We start from the raw sequence: 11,924 nt of genomic DNA, 5'->3' as shown, positions 1-11,924 counted from the left end.
CTGGGCAGTGTGCTCATGACCGGCTCCGGTTTAACAGCAGAGGTCTCACTCCGAATCAGTCGAGCGGCAATATCTTTTCATCGGTTGCGTAACGCTGTGTGGAAGCTACCTGGTCTGTCGCTCCGCACTAAGCTTCAGGTCTTCTCGGCCACGGTCATTCCCTCCCTTCTCTACGCTTGCGAAACGTGGACCCCCCTAATGGAACATCTTCGCCGGTTAGAAACATTTAGGCTGGCCTGCCTACGATCCATCCTGGGTTTAACCAGACTGGATTGTGTGAGGAACTCACAAATCCTTGAAAGATCTGGGCAAGGTCCCATCGGTGAGCTCCTCCGGCAGGCAAGTCTGCGATGGCTGGGTCATGTAGCCCGCATGCCCAGCCACCGCATGCCGAAACAGCTTTTGTTCGGCCGGATTGAGGGGGCTAAGCGGGCGCGGCACGGGCTAGAGAAGAGATGGAGTGATGTGGTACAGGAGGACGTGGAGCTGAGTGGACTTGCCGATGACTGGTACCAGCGGTGTCAAGATCGGCCTCTGTGGAGGAGGCTCGTGAAGGACGCTGCTACTGGGCAGTTGGAGGCAGTCGCCCTCCAACAACAACGGAGGGCGGAGGAGCGACGCTCACAACAACGAGCGGAGCGCCGGGTGGCTAAAGCACAGCAGGTTGGCACAGTAGGGGGGCACAGGTGGTGCATCAGCCAGTCATCTCAGTCAGTCGACCCGTGGCACCTGGGTCTGCCCCGTGACCTCCTGCCAGCGGGTGTTCGACACTTCACGTGGCCTCAGGGTGCACATAGCCTGGCACAAGCGTCGTGGTGACGTCACCGCCACTTAGTGGTGAATGGCGGTTGTTGTTGTTGTGTGTGTGTGTGTGAGTGGCTGTGTGTGTGTGTGGCTGTGTGTGTGTGTGGCTGTGTGTGAGTGTGTTTGTGAGTGAGTGAGTGTGTGAGTGAGTGAGTGTATGAGTGAGTGAGTTAGTGTAAGAGTGAGTGTATGAGTGAGTGTATGAGTGAGTGTATGAGTGAGTGAGTGTATGAGTGAGTGTATGAGTGAGTGTATGAGTGAGTGTATGAGTGAGTGTATGAGTGAGTGTATGAGTGAGTGGCTGTGTGTGTGAGTGGCTGTGTGTGTGAGTGGCTGTGTGTGTGAGTGGCTGTGTGTGTGAGTGGCTGTGTGTGTGAGTGGCTGTGTGTGTGAGTGGCTGTGTGTGTGAGTGGCTGTGTGTGTGAGTGGCTGTGTGTGTGAGTGGCTGTGTGTGTGAGTGGCTGTGTGTGTGAGTGGCTGTGTGTGTGAGTGGCTGTGTGTGTGAGTGGCTGTGTGTCTCCCTCACCTCCTTGAGTTGCTCCTTGCGGAGTTTGTATTCTCTCCGCTGTGAGTCTTGAAACTGTGACAGCTCCTTCTTCTGCTGGGACAGCAGCTGCTGCTGGAATCGCTTCTCCTCGGCCTGAGAGCTCTTCAGCTGCAGGGGGCACAGTTCAACACCAACACCACCACCACCATCATCACACCGCGCGTAGCTTTTCGTGGGCTATCGGCGCTTTGCCAAGACATGCGCAGACAAAGATCCCCCGTGTAGCCTCAGGCAGTGCCGTGCGGGCAAGTGCTGTTACACACACACACACACACATAGACACAGACACTCACTCACTCACACATTCACTCACTCACCCACTCACACATTCACTCACTCACTCATAGACTCATAGACTCACAGACTCACTCACTCACTCACAGACTTACTCACTCACTCACAGACTCACTCACTCACTCACAGACTCACTCACTCACTCATAGACTCACTCACTCACTCACAGACTCACTCACTCACAGACTCACTCACTCACAGACTCACTCACGCACTCACAGACTCACTCACTCACTCACACATTCACTCACTCACTCACCCATTCACTCACTCACTCACACACGCAGACAAAGATCCCCCGTGTAGCCTCAGGCAGTGCCGTGCGGGCAAGTGCTGTTATACACACACACACACATAGACACAGACACTCACTCACACATTCACTCGCTCACCCATTCACTCGCTCACCCATTCACTCGCTCACCCATTCACTCACTCACCCATTCACTCGCTCACACATTCACTCGCTCACCCATTCACACATTCACTCACTCACTCACACATTCACTCACTCACTCACACATTTACTCACTCACTCATAGACTCACAGACTCACTCACTCACTCACAGACTCACTTACTCACTCACAGACTCACTCACTCACACTCACTCACTCACTCACAGACTCACTCACTCACACATTCACTCACTCACTCACACATTCACTCACTCACTCACACATTCACTCACTCACTCACACATTCACTCACTCACTCACCCATTCACTCACCCATTCACTCACTCACCCATTCACTCACTCACTCACACACGCAGACAAAGATCCCCCGTGTAGCCTCAGGCAGTGCCGTGGGTGCAAGTGCTGTTACACACACACACACAGACACTCACTCACTCACACATTCACTCGCTCACCCATTCACACATTCACTCACTCACCCATTCACTCACTCACACATTCACTCGCTCACCCATTCACACATTCACTCACTCACTCACACATTCACTCACTCACTCACACATTCACTCACTCATACACTCACTCATACACTCACTCATACACTCACTCATACACTCACTCACACATTCACTCACTCATACACTCACTCATACACTCACTCATACACTCACTCACACATTCACTCACTCATAGACTCACTCATACACTCACTCACACATTCACTCACTCACCCATTCACTCACTCACACGCGCAGACAAAGATCCCCCGTGTAGCCTCAGGCCAGTGCCGTGCGGGCAAGTGCTGTTACACACACACACACATAGACACAGACACTCACTCACTCACTCACACATTCACTCGCTCACCTATTCACTCACCCATTCACTCACTCACACAATCACTCGCTCACCCATTCACACATATTCACTCACTCACACATTCACTCACTCACACATTCACTCACTCACACATTCACTCATTCACTCACTCACTCCCCCATTCACTCACTCACCCATTCATTCACTCACCCATTCACTCACTCACACAATCACTCGCTCACCCATTCACACATTCACTCACTCACACATTCACTCACTCACTCACACATTCACTCACTCACTCACCCATTCACTCACTCACCCATTCACCCACTCACCCATCCACTCACCCACTCACCCACCCACTCACCCACTCACCCACCCACCCACCCACTCACCCACCCACCCACCTACTCACCCACTCACCCACCCACTCACCCACTCACTCACCCACTCACCCACTCACTCCACCCACCCACTCACCGACCAACCCACCCCCCCCCCCCCACACCCCCCCCCCCACACCCCCCTCCCCCCCCCCCCACCCCCACCCCACCCACCCCCCCCACCCCCCCCCCCCCCCACCCCCACCCCTCCCCCCCCACCTCGCGCTCCAGCTGAGCCGCGTGCTTGCGAGCGATCTTCTCCAGCTCTGTGGAGGTGGTGGTGTCGAGGGCCTCGGCCTCCGCTGCTGCCGCTGGTGGAGCTCGTCCAGCTCCACGTGCAGGCGCTGCTCCAGCGCCAGCAGCTGCCGCTGGTGCTGGCGCCTCAGCCGCTTGTAGCCCGACAGCTGGTCACGCTGGTCCACGTCCTGACGGTGCTCGTGGATCTGAGACGGCGGGGGTGGTGGTGGTGGGTGGTGGTGGTGGTTGGTGGTGGGTGGTGGTGAGGGTGGTGGTGGTGGGAGGGTGGGTGGTGGTGGTGGTTGGTGGTGAGGGTGGTGGTGGTGGAGAGGGTGGTGGTGGTGGAGAGGGTGGTGGTGGTGGTGGTGGGGAGGGTGGTGGTGGTGGTGGTTGGTGGTGAGGGTGGTGGTGGTGGAGAGGGTGGTGGTGGTGGTGGTGGGGAGGGTGGGTGGTGGTGGGGAGGGTGGGTGGTGGTGGGGGTGGTGAGGGTGGTGGTGGTGGGGAGGGTGGGGTGGTGGTGGGGAGGGTGGTGGTGGGGAGGGTGGTGGGGAGGGTGGTGGTGGTGGGTGGTGGTGGTGGTGGTGGTGGGGAGGGTGGGTGGTGGTGGAGAGGGTGGTGGTGGTGGTGGAGAGGGTGGTGGGTGGGGTGGGTGGTGGTGGGGAGGGTGGGTGGGTGGTGGGGAGGGTGGGTGGTGGTGGGGAGGGTGGTGGTGGTGGGGAGGGTGGTGGTGGGTGGGTGGGGAGGGTGGTGGGGAGGGTGGTGGTGGGGAGGATGGGTGGAGGGGAGGGTAGGTGGTGGGTAGGTGGGTGGGTAGTGGGTGGGTGGGTGGTGGTGGTGGGGAGGGTGGTGGGGAGGGAGGGTGGTGGGGAGGGTGGGTGGTGGGTAGGGTGGGTGGTGGTGGGGAGGGTGGGTGGGTAGTTGGTGGGGAGGGTGGGTGGTGGGGAGGGTAGGTGGTGGGTGTGGTGGGTAGTGGGTGGGTGGTGGGTAGTGGGTGGTGGGTAGTGGGTGGGTGGTGGGTGGGGTGGTGGGTGGTGGGGAGGGTGGGTGGTGGGGAGGGTAGGTGGTGGAGAGGGTGGGTGGTGAATGGGTGGGTGGTGGGTAGTGCGTAGGTGGTGGGTGGGTAGGTGGGTGGGTAGGTGGGTGGGTAGGTGGTGGGTGGGTAGGTGGTGGGTGGGTAGGTGGTGGAGGGTGGGTGGTGGGTGGGTAGTGGGTAGGTGGGGAGGGTAGGTGGTGGGGAAGGTGGGTAGGTGGTGGGTGGGTGGTGGGTGGGTGGTGGGGAGGGTGGGTGGGTGTGGTGGTGGGGAGGGTGGGTGGTGGTGGTGGGGAGGGTAGGTGGGTGGGTAGGTGGTGGGGAGGGTAGGTGGTGGGTGGGTAGGTGGTGGGGAGGTGGGTGGGTAGGGTAGGTGGTGGGGAGGTGGGTGGGTGGTGGGTGGTAGATGGTGGGTGGGTAGGTGGGTGGTGGGTAGTGGGTGGGTAGGTGTGTGGGTAGGTGGGTGGGTAGGTGGTGGATGGGTGGGTGTGGGTGGTGGGTAGGTTGTAGGTGGGTGAGTGATGGGTGCATGGTAGGTGAGTAGGTGAGTGGGTGGGTAGTGGGTGAGTGGGTGGGTAGTGGGTGGGTAGTGGGTGGGTGGGTAGTGGGTGGGTAGTGGGTGGGTGGGTAGTGGGTGGGTAGTGGGTGGGGAGAGAGTGGGGAGAGAGTGGGGAGATGTCAACGACCTCGCCTGCTGGGCAGGAGGTCACGGGTTTGACCCTGACAATGATAGCGGCTACGTCACATCAGGTCCGTGACCCCGTGACCCCGCGCCCCCGTAACCCCTCTACCCTGTGACCCCGCGACCCCGTGACCCTGTGACCCCGCGACCCCGTGACCCCTCTACCCTGTAAACCCGTGACCCCGTGACCCCGCGCCCCCGTAACCCCTCTACCCTGTAAACCCGTGACCCCGTGACCCCGCGCCCCCGTAACCCCTCTACCCTGTGACCCCGCGACCCCGTGACCCTGTGACCCCGCGACCCCGTGACCCCGCGTACCAGCCGGATGGGCCTGATGGTGGCGAAGTCTCCGCGGTTTCTCTGCTGCTGATGGTGGAGGTGGTGGGGGGCACGGTGGGGGGGCCCCCCACCAACGGGGCCCCCCCCCTCGGACGCACCCACGACCTGGCCCCCCTCGCTGGGCCTCTCCTGTGGGGGGGGGGTGGGGGGGGAGGGAGGGGGGAGGGGGGGGCAGAGACACGCGGGGGGTGTGACGGGTGGGGGTGTGACGGGTGGGGGTGTGACGGGTGGGGGTGTGACGCGTGGGGGTGTGACGGGTGGGGGTGTGATGGGTGGGGGTGTGACGGGTGGGGGTGTGACGGGTGGGGGTGTGACGGGTGGGGGTGTGACGGGTGGGGGTGTGATGGGTGTGATGGGTGGGTGTGTGACGGGTGGGGGGTGTGATGGGTGGGGGTGTGATGGGTGTGACGGGTGGGGTGTGACAGGTGGGTGTGTGACGGGTGGGGGTGTGATGGGTGTGATGGGTGGGTGTGTGATGGGTGTGACGGGTGGGGGTGTGACGGGTGGGGGTGTGATGGGTGGGGGTTTGATGGGTGGGGGTGTGACGGGTGGGGGTGTGATGGGTGGGGGTGTGATGGGTGGGGGTGTGACGGGTGGGGGTGTGACGCGTGGGGGTGTGACGGGTGGGGGTGTGATGGGTGGGGGTGTGACGCGTGGGGGTGTGACGGGTGGGGGTGTGATGGGTGTGATGGGTGGGTGTGTGATGGGTGTGACGGGTGGGGGTGTGACGGGTGGGGGTGTGATGGGTGGGGGTTTGATGGGTGGGGGTGTGACGGGTGGGGGTGTGATGGGTGGGGGTGTGATGGGTGGGGGTGTGACGGGTGGGGGTGTGACGCGTGGGGGTGTGACGGGTGGGGGTGTGATGGGTGTGATGGGTGGGTGTGTGACGGGTGGGGGTGTGATGGGTGGGGGTGTGATAGGTGGGGGTGTGACGGGTGGGGGTGTGATGGGTGTGATGGGTGGGTGTGTGATGGGTGTGATGGGTGGGTGTGTGATGGGTGTGACGGGTGGGGGTGTGACGGGTGGGGGTGTGATGGGTGGGGGTTTGATGGGTGGGGGTGTGACGGGTGGGGGTGTGATGGGTGGGGGTGTGATGGGTGGGGGTGTGACGGGTGGGGGTGTGACGCGTGGGGGTGTGACGGGTGGGGGTGTGATGGGTGTGATGGGTGGGTGTGTGACGGGTGGGGGTGTGATGGGTGGGGGTGTGATGGGTGTGATGGGTGGGTGTGTGATGGGTGTGACGGGTGGGGGTGTGACGGGTGGGGGTGTGATGGGTGGGGGTGTGATGGGTGGGGGTGTGACGGGTGGGGGTGTGATGGGTGGGGGTGTGATGGGTGGGGGTGTGACGGGTGGGGGTGTGACGCGTGGGGGTGTGACGGGTGGGGGTGTGATGGTTGGGGGTGTGATGGGTGAGGGTGTGACGGGTGGGGGTGTGACGGGTGGGGGTGTGATGGGTGGGGGTGTGACGCGTGGGGGTGTGACGGGTGGGGGTGTGACGGGTGGGGGTGTGATGGGTGGGGGTGTGACGGGTGGGTGTGATGGGTGGGGGTGTGATGGGTGGGGGTGTGATGGGTGGGGGTGTGATGGGTGGGTGTGTGATGGGTGAGGGTGTGACGGGTGGGGGTGTGATGGGTGGGTGTGTGACGGGTGGGGGTGTGATGGGTGGGGGTGTGACGGGTGGGGGTGTGACGGGTGGGGGTGTGATGGGTGGGGGTGTGATGGGTGTGACGGGTGGGGGTGTGACGGGTGGGGGTGTGACGGGTGGGGGTGTGATGGGTGGGGGTGTGACGGGTGGGGGTGTGACGGGTGGGGGTGTGATGGGTGGGGGTGTGACGGGTGGGGGTGTGATGGGTGGGTGTGTGATGGGTGGGGGTGTGACGGGTGGGTGTGTGACGGGTGGGGGGTGTGACGGGTGGGGGTGTGATGGGTGTGACGGGTGGGGGTGTGATGGGTGGGGGTGTGACGGGTGGGGGTGTGATGGGTGGGGGTGTGACGGGTGGGGGTGTGACGGGTGGGGTGTGACGGGTGGGGGTGTGACGGGTGGGGTGTGATGGGTGTGACGGGTGGGGGTGTGACGGGTGGGGGTGTGATGGGTGGGTGTGTGACGGGTGGGGGTGTGACGGGTGGGGGTGTGACGGGTGGGGGTGTGATGGGTGGGGGTGTGATGGGTGGGGTGTGACGGGTGGGTGTGTGACGGGTGGGGGTGTGACGGGTGGGGGTGTGACGGGTGGGGGTGTGATGGGTGGGGGTGTGATGGGTGGGGGTGTGATGGGTGGGGGTGTGACGGGTGGGGGTGTGACGGGTGGGGGTGTGACGGGTGGGGGTGTGATGGGTGGGGGTGTGATGGGTGGGGGTGTGACGGGTGGGGGTGTGACGCGTGGGGGTGTGATGGGTGGGGGTGTGATGGGTGTGACGGGTGGGGGTGTGACGGGTGGGGGTGTGACGGGTGGGGTGTGACGGGTGGGGGTGTGACGGGTGGGGGTGTGATGGGTGGGGGTGTGATGGGTGGGGGTGTGACGGGTAGGGGTGTGATGGGTGGGGGTGTGACGGGTGGGGGTGTGACGGGTGGGGGTGTGATGGGTGGGTGTGATGGGTGGGGGTGTGACGGGTGGGGGTGTGATGGGTGGGTGTGATGGGTGGGGGTGTGATGGGTGGGGGTGTGATGGGTGGGGGTGTGACGGGTAGGGGTGTGATGGGTGGGTGTGTGATGGGTGGGGGTGTGACGGGTGGGGGTGTGACGGGTGGGGGTGTGACGGGTGGGGGTGTGACGGGTGGGGGTGTGATGGGTGGGGTGTGACGGGTGGGGGTGTGACGGGTGGGGGTGTGACGGGTGGGGGTGTGATGGGTGGGGGTGTGACGCGTGGGGGTGTGACGGGTGGGGGTGTGACGGGTGGGGGTGTGATGGGTGGGGGTGTGATGGGTGGGGGTGTGACGGGTGGGGGTGTGACGCGTGGGGGTGTGATGGGTGGGGGTGTGATGGGTGTGACGGGTGGGGGTGTGACGGGTGGGGGTGTGACGGGTGGGGTGTGACGGGTGGGGGTGTGACGGGTGGGGGTGTGACGGGTGGGGGTGTGATGGGTGGGGGTGTGACGGGTAGGGGTGTGATGGGTGGGTGTGTGATGGGTGGGGGTGTGACGGGTGGGGTGTGACGGGTGGGGGTGTGACGGGTGGGGGTGTGACGGGTGGGGGTGTGATGGGTTGGTGTGTGACAGGTGGGTGTGTGACGGGTGGGGGTGTGACGGGTGGGGGTGTGATGGGTGGGTGTGATGGGTGGGGGTGTGACGGGTGGGGGTGTGACGGGTGGGGGTGTGACGGGTGGGGGTGTGATGGGTGGGGGTGTGACGGGTGGGGGTGTGACGGGTGGGGGTGTGATGGGTGGGTGTGTGATGGGTGGGGGTGTGACAGGTGGGGTGTGACGGGTGGGTGTGTGATGGGTGGGGGTGTGACGGGTGGGTGTGTGACGGGTGGGTGTGTGATGGGTGGGGGTGTGATGGGTGTGACGGGTGGGGGTGTGACGGGTGGGGGTGTGACGCGCCGTTGTTATTGAGCTGATCTGGCCCATGCCCTCCAATCACTCCAGACCAGGTGCCAGCATCATGACCAACTCGGGCATTGTAGTCACCCAACAAGATGCCTCTATCCCGAGGGGCCACTTTAGCCACCACCTGTGACAGGAGGTCATAGAAGGCATCTGACTCATCGGCCTTGCCTGCATCCCTCCACGGATGTTCGTCTTTGGTGGGGGCATAAGTAACCACGACCACCACTCCTCGCCTCCGGTTGATGGCAAGGCGAGCCCAAAGTAGCCTGGGGCATATACAGCTTCCCACACCTTACCGCCACACTCCCACGCCCCCTTCATTCTTTTGTTAAGAAAAGCCACACCCTGTTGTTTGGCAGTCTGCTGCCCCGAGTAGAGGACTGTCCACCCCTCATGGTGGCAGGAGCCAGAGCCGGTCCACCGGACCTCCTGAATGCCGCAGAGATCCAGGCGGTACCGGTCCAGCTCCCGACAGAGGAGTGGCAGCCTCTCCTCCGCATTGAGCGTTCGAACATTCCACGTGGCCACACGAAGTGGCTTTTCGCTGTTTCTGGAGGAGCCCCCGAGGGTAGAGATTCAATCTCCTGGCTCCGCCAATTGGGGTTTAGCCAGGAGACGTCATAGACGCCTGTCCCCCCGGGGCCTCCGGCACAAGCTTATTGATTAGATATTTTCAAAGTGGTTTAGTGGTAATTAATTGAAGGTGGAGGGGTTGACCAGCCCCTCGCACCCGTCCAGAGCCCCCGTTTGGCCCCTGTGGTGGTCACAGATGCCGTGAGGGGGATGGCCAATCTGAGTTGGCACTCCACCCCACGGCACTGCCCACCACGACGTTGCCGTCCGGCACCGCGAGGAGGTAGGGGGTTGTGAGACACGCACTCACCACCTCCACCACCTCCACCACCACCACCACCACCTCCACCACCTCCACCACCACCACCACCTCCACCACCACCACCACCACCACCACCTCCACCACCACCTCCACCTCCACCACCACCACCACCACCTCCACCACCACACCACCACCTCCACCACCATCACCACCACCACCTCCATCACCACCACCACCACCATCACCTCCACCACCTCCATCACCACCACCTCCACCACCACTACCACCACCACCTCCACCACCGCCACTACCACCACCACCACCATCACCTCCACCACCACCTCCTCCACCACCACCACCTCCACCATCACCACCACCACCTCCACCACCACCACCTCCACCACCACCACCTCCACCACCACCACCACCTCCACCACCACCACCACCACCATCACCTCCACCACCACCACCACCCACCGTGCGTCCCCTCCTCTCCACCGTCTCCGCCACCGTCCCGGCCACCAAACCTCCGGCCTCGCCGGCCGCAGCCGCGGCCGGCGAGGCCGCGGCTGCCGCCGGCGGCGCCGGCACGGCCGCAGAGACCGCCTCCACCTCCACCTCCACCGCCGCCGCTGCCGCTGCCGAGGAGGAGGAGGAGGTGGAGGTGGCGGTGGTGGTGGCGGTGGTGGCGGTGGAGGCGGTGGAGGCGGTGGAGGCGGTGGAGGCGGTGACGTCGGGGACGCTGCCCCCGGCGCTGCCCCCGCTGTGAACGCTGCCCCCGGTGCTGCCCCCGGTGCTGCCCCCGGTGCTGCCCACGCTGTGAACGCTGCCCCCGGTGCTGCCCCCGGCGCTCCACGCAGACGTGCTCGGCGTGGAGTGGCAGCTGCCCTGGCTGCCCAGCGTGGCGGAGCGAGCCAACATGGAGCCACCCATGCTGCTGCTGCTGCCCCCCTCGCTCTCCTGGGGGGGCAGGGGGGGCAGGGGGGGGCAGGGGGGGGGGGGCAGAGAGAGATGAAGAGAGACGCACACAGAGCTCCACGCTCATGAGGGTGACGATGACGGCGGTGATGACGGCGGTGGTGGTGGTGGTGATGTCCACGACTGTGATGGTGGTGGTGGTGGTGGTGAAGTCTACGACTGTGGTGATGATGGTGGTGATGGTGGTGAAGTCTACAACTGTGATGATGATGATGGTGGTGATGATGGTGAAGTCTACAACTGTGGTGATGATGATGGTGATGATGATGATGGTGAAGTCTAATACTGTGATGATGATGGTGATGATGGTGATGATGATGGTGGTGATGATGGTGGTGGTGGTGGTGGTGAAGTCTACGACTGTGATGATGATGATGGTGATGATGATGGTGATGATGGTGAAGTCTACAACTGTGGTGATGATGATGGTGGTGGTGGTGGTGAAGTCTACGACTGTGATGATGATGGTGGTGGTGAAGTCTACGACTGTGATGATGATGGTGATGATGATGGTGATGGTGATGATGGTGATGATGATGATGGTGAAGTCTACGACTGTGATGATGATGGTGATGATGATGGTGATGGTGATGATGGTGATGATGATGATGGTGAAGTCTACGACTGTGATGATGATGGTGGTGGTGGTGGTGGTGATGATTGTGATGATGATGATGGTGATGATGGTGAAGTCTACGACTGTGATGATGATGATGGTGATGATGGTGATGGTGAAATCTACGACTGTGATGATGATGATGGTGATGATGGTGATGATGGTGATGGTGATGATGATGATGGTGATGATGATGGTGATGATGATGATGGTGATGATGATGATGGTGAAGTCTACGACTGTGATGATGATGGTGATGATGATGGTGATGATGGTGATGGTGATGATGATGGTGAAGTCTACGACTGTGATGATGATGATGGTGATGATGATAGTGATGGTGATGATGATGGTGATGATGATGGTGAAGTCTACGACTGTGATGATGATGATGGTGA

At 62.2% G+C, this 11,924-nt stretch overlaps 1 pseudogene across 1 annotated transcript in view; it reads right to left on the bottom strand.

The window, feature by feature from the left end:
• Window positions 1-11,924, bottom strand: part of LOC116937715 (serine/threonine-protein kinase TAO3-like) — a 79,660-nt pseudogene that overhangs the window by 21,779 nt on the left and 45,957 nt on the right. Inside the window, exons 13-16 of the transcript XR_012931288.1 lie at window positions 10,410-10,892; window positions 5,536-5,685; window positions 3,488-3,711; window positions 1,331-1,459 (exon numbers count right to left, since the gene is read on the bottom strand). The product of XR_012931288.1 is annotated as a serine/threonine-protein kinase TAO3-like (transcript). The remainder of the gene's footprint in view (window positions 1-1,330; window positions 1,460-3,487; window positions 3,712-5,535; window positions 5,686-10,409; window positions 10,893-11,924) is intronic.

The sequence above is a fragment of the Petromyzon marinus genome, chromosome 84, assembly GCF_048934315.1.
Source record: "Petromyzon marinus isolate PM22_M1 ecotype Great Lakes invasive population chromosome 84, UKy_Petmar_22M1.pri1.0, whole genome shotgun sequence".
In the NCBI taxonomy this organism is placed as follows: domain Eukaryota; kingdom Metazoa; phylum Chordata; class Hyperoartia; order Petromyzontiformes; family Petromyzontidae; genus Petromyzon; species Petromyzon marinus.
The sequence above is the reverse complement of the archived record's forward strand: the minus strand, read 5'-3'. Positions and strand labels throughout refer to the sequence as shown.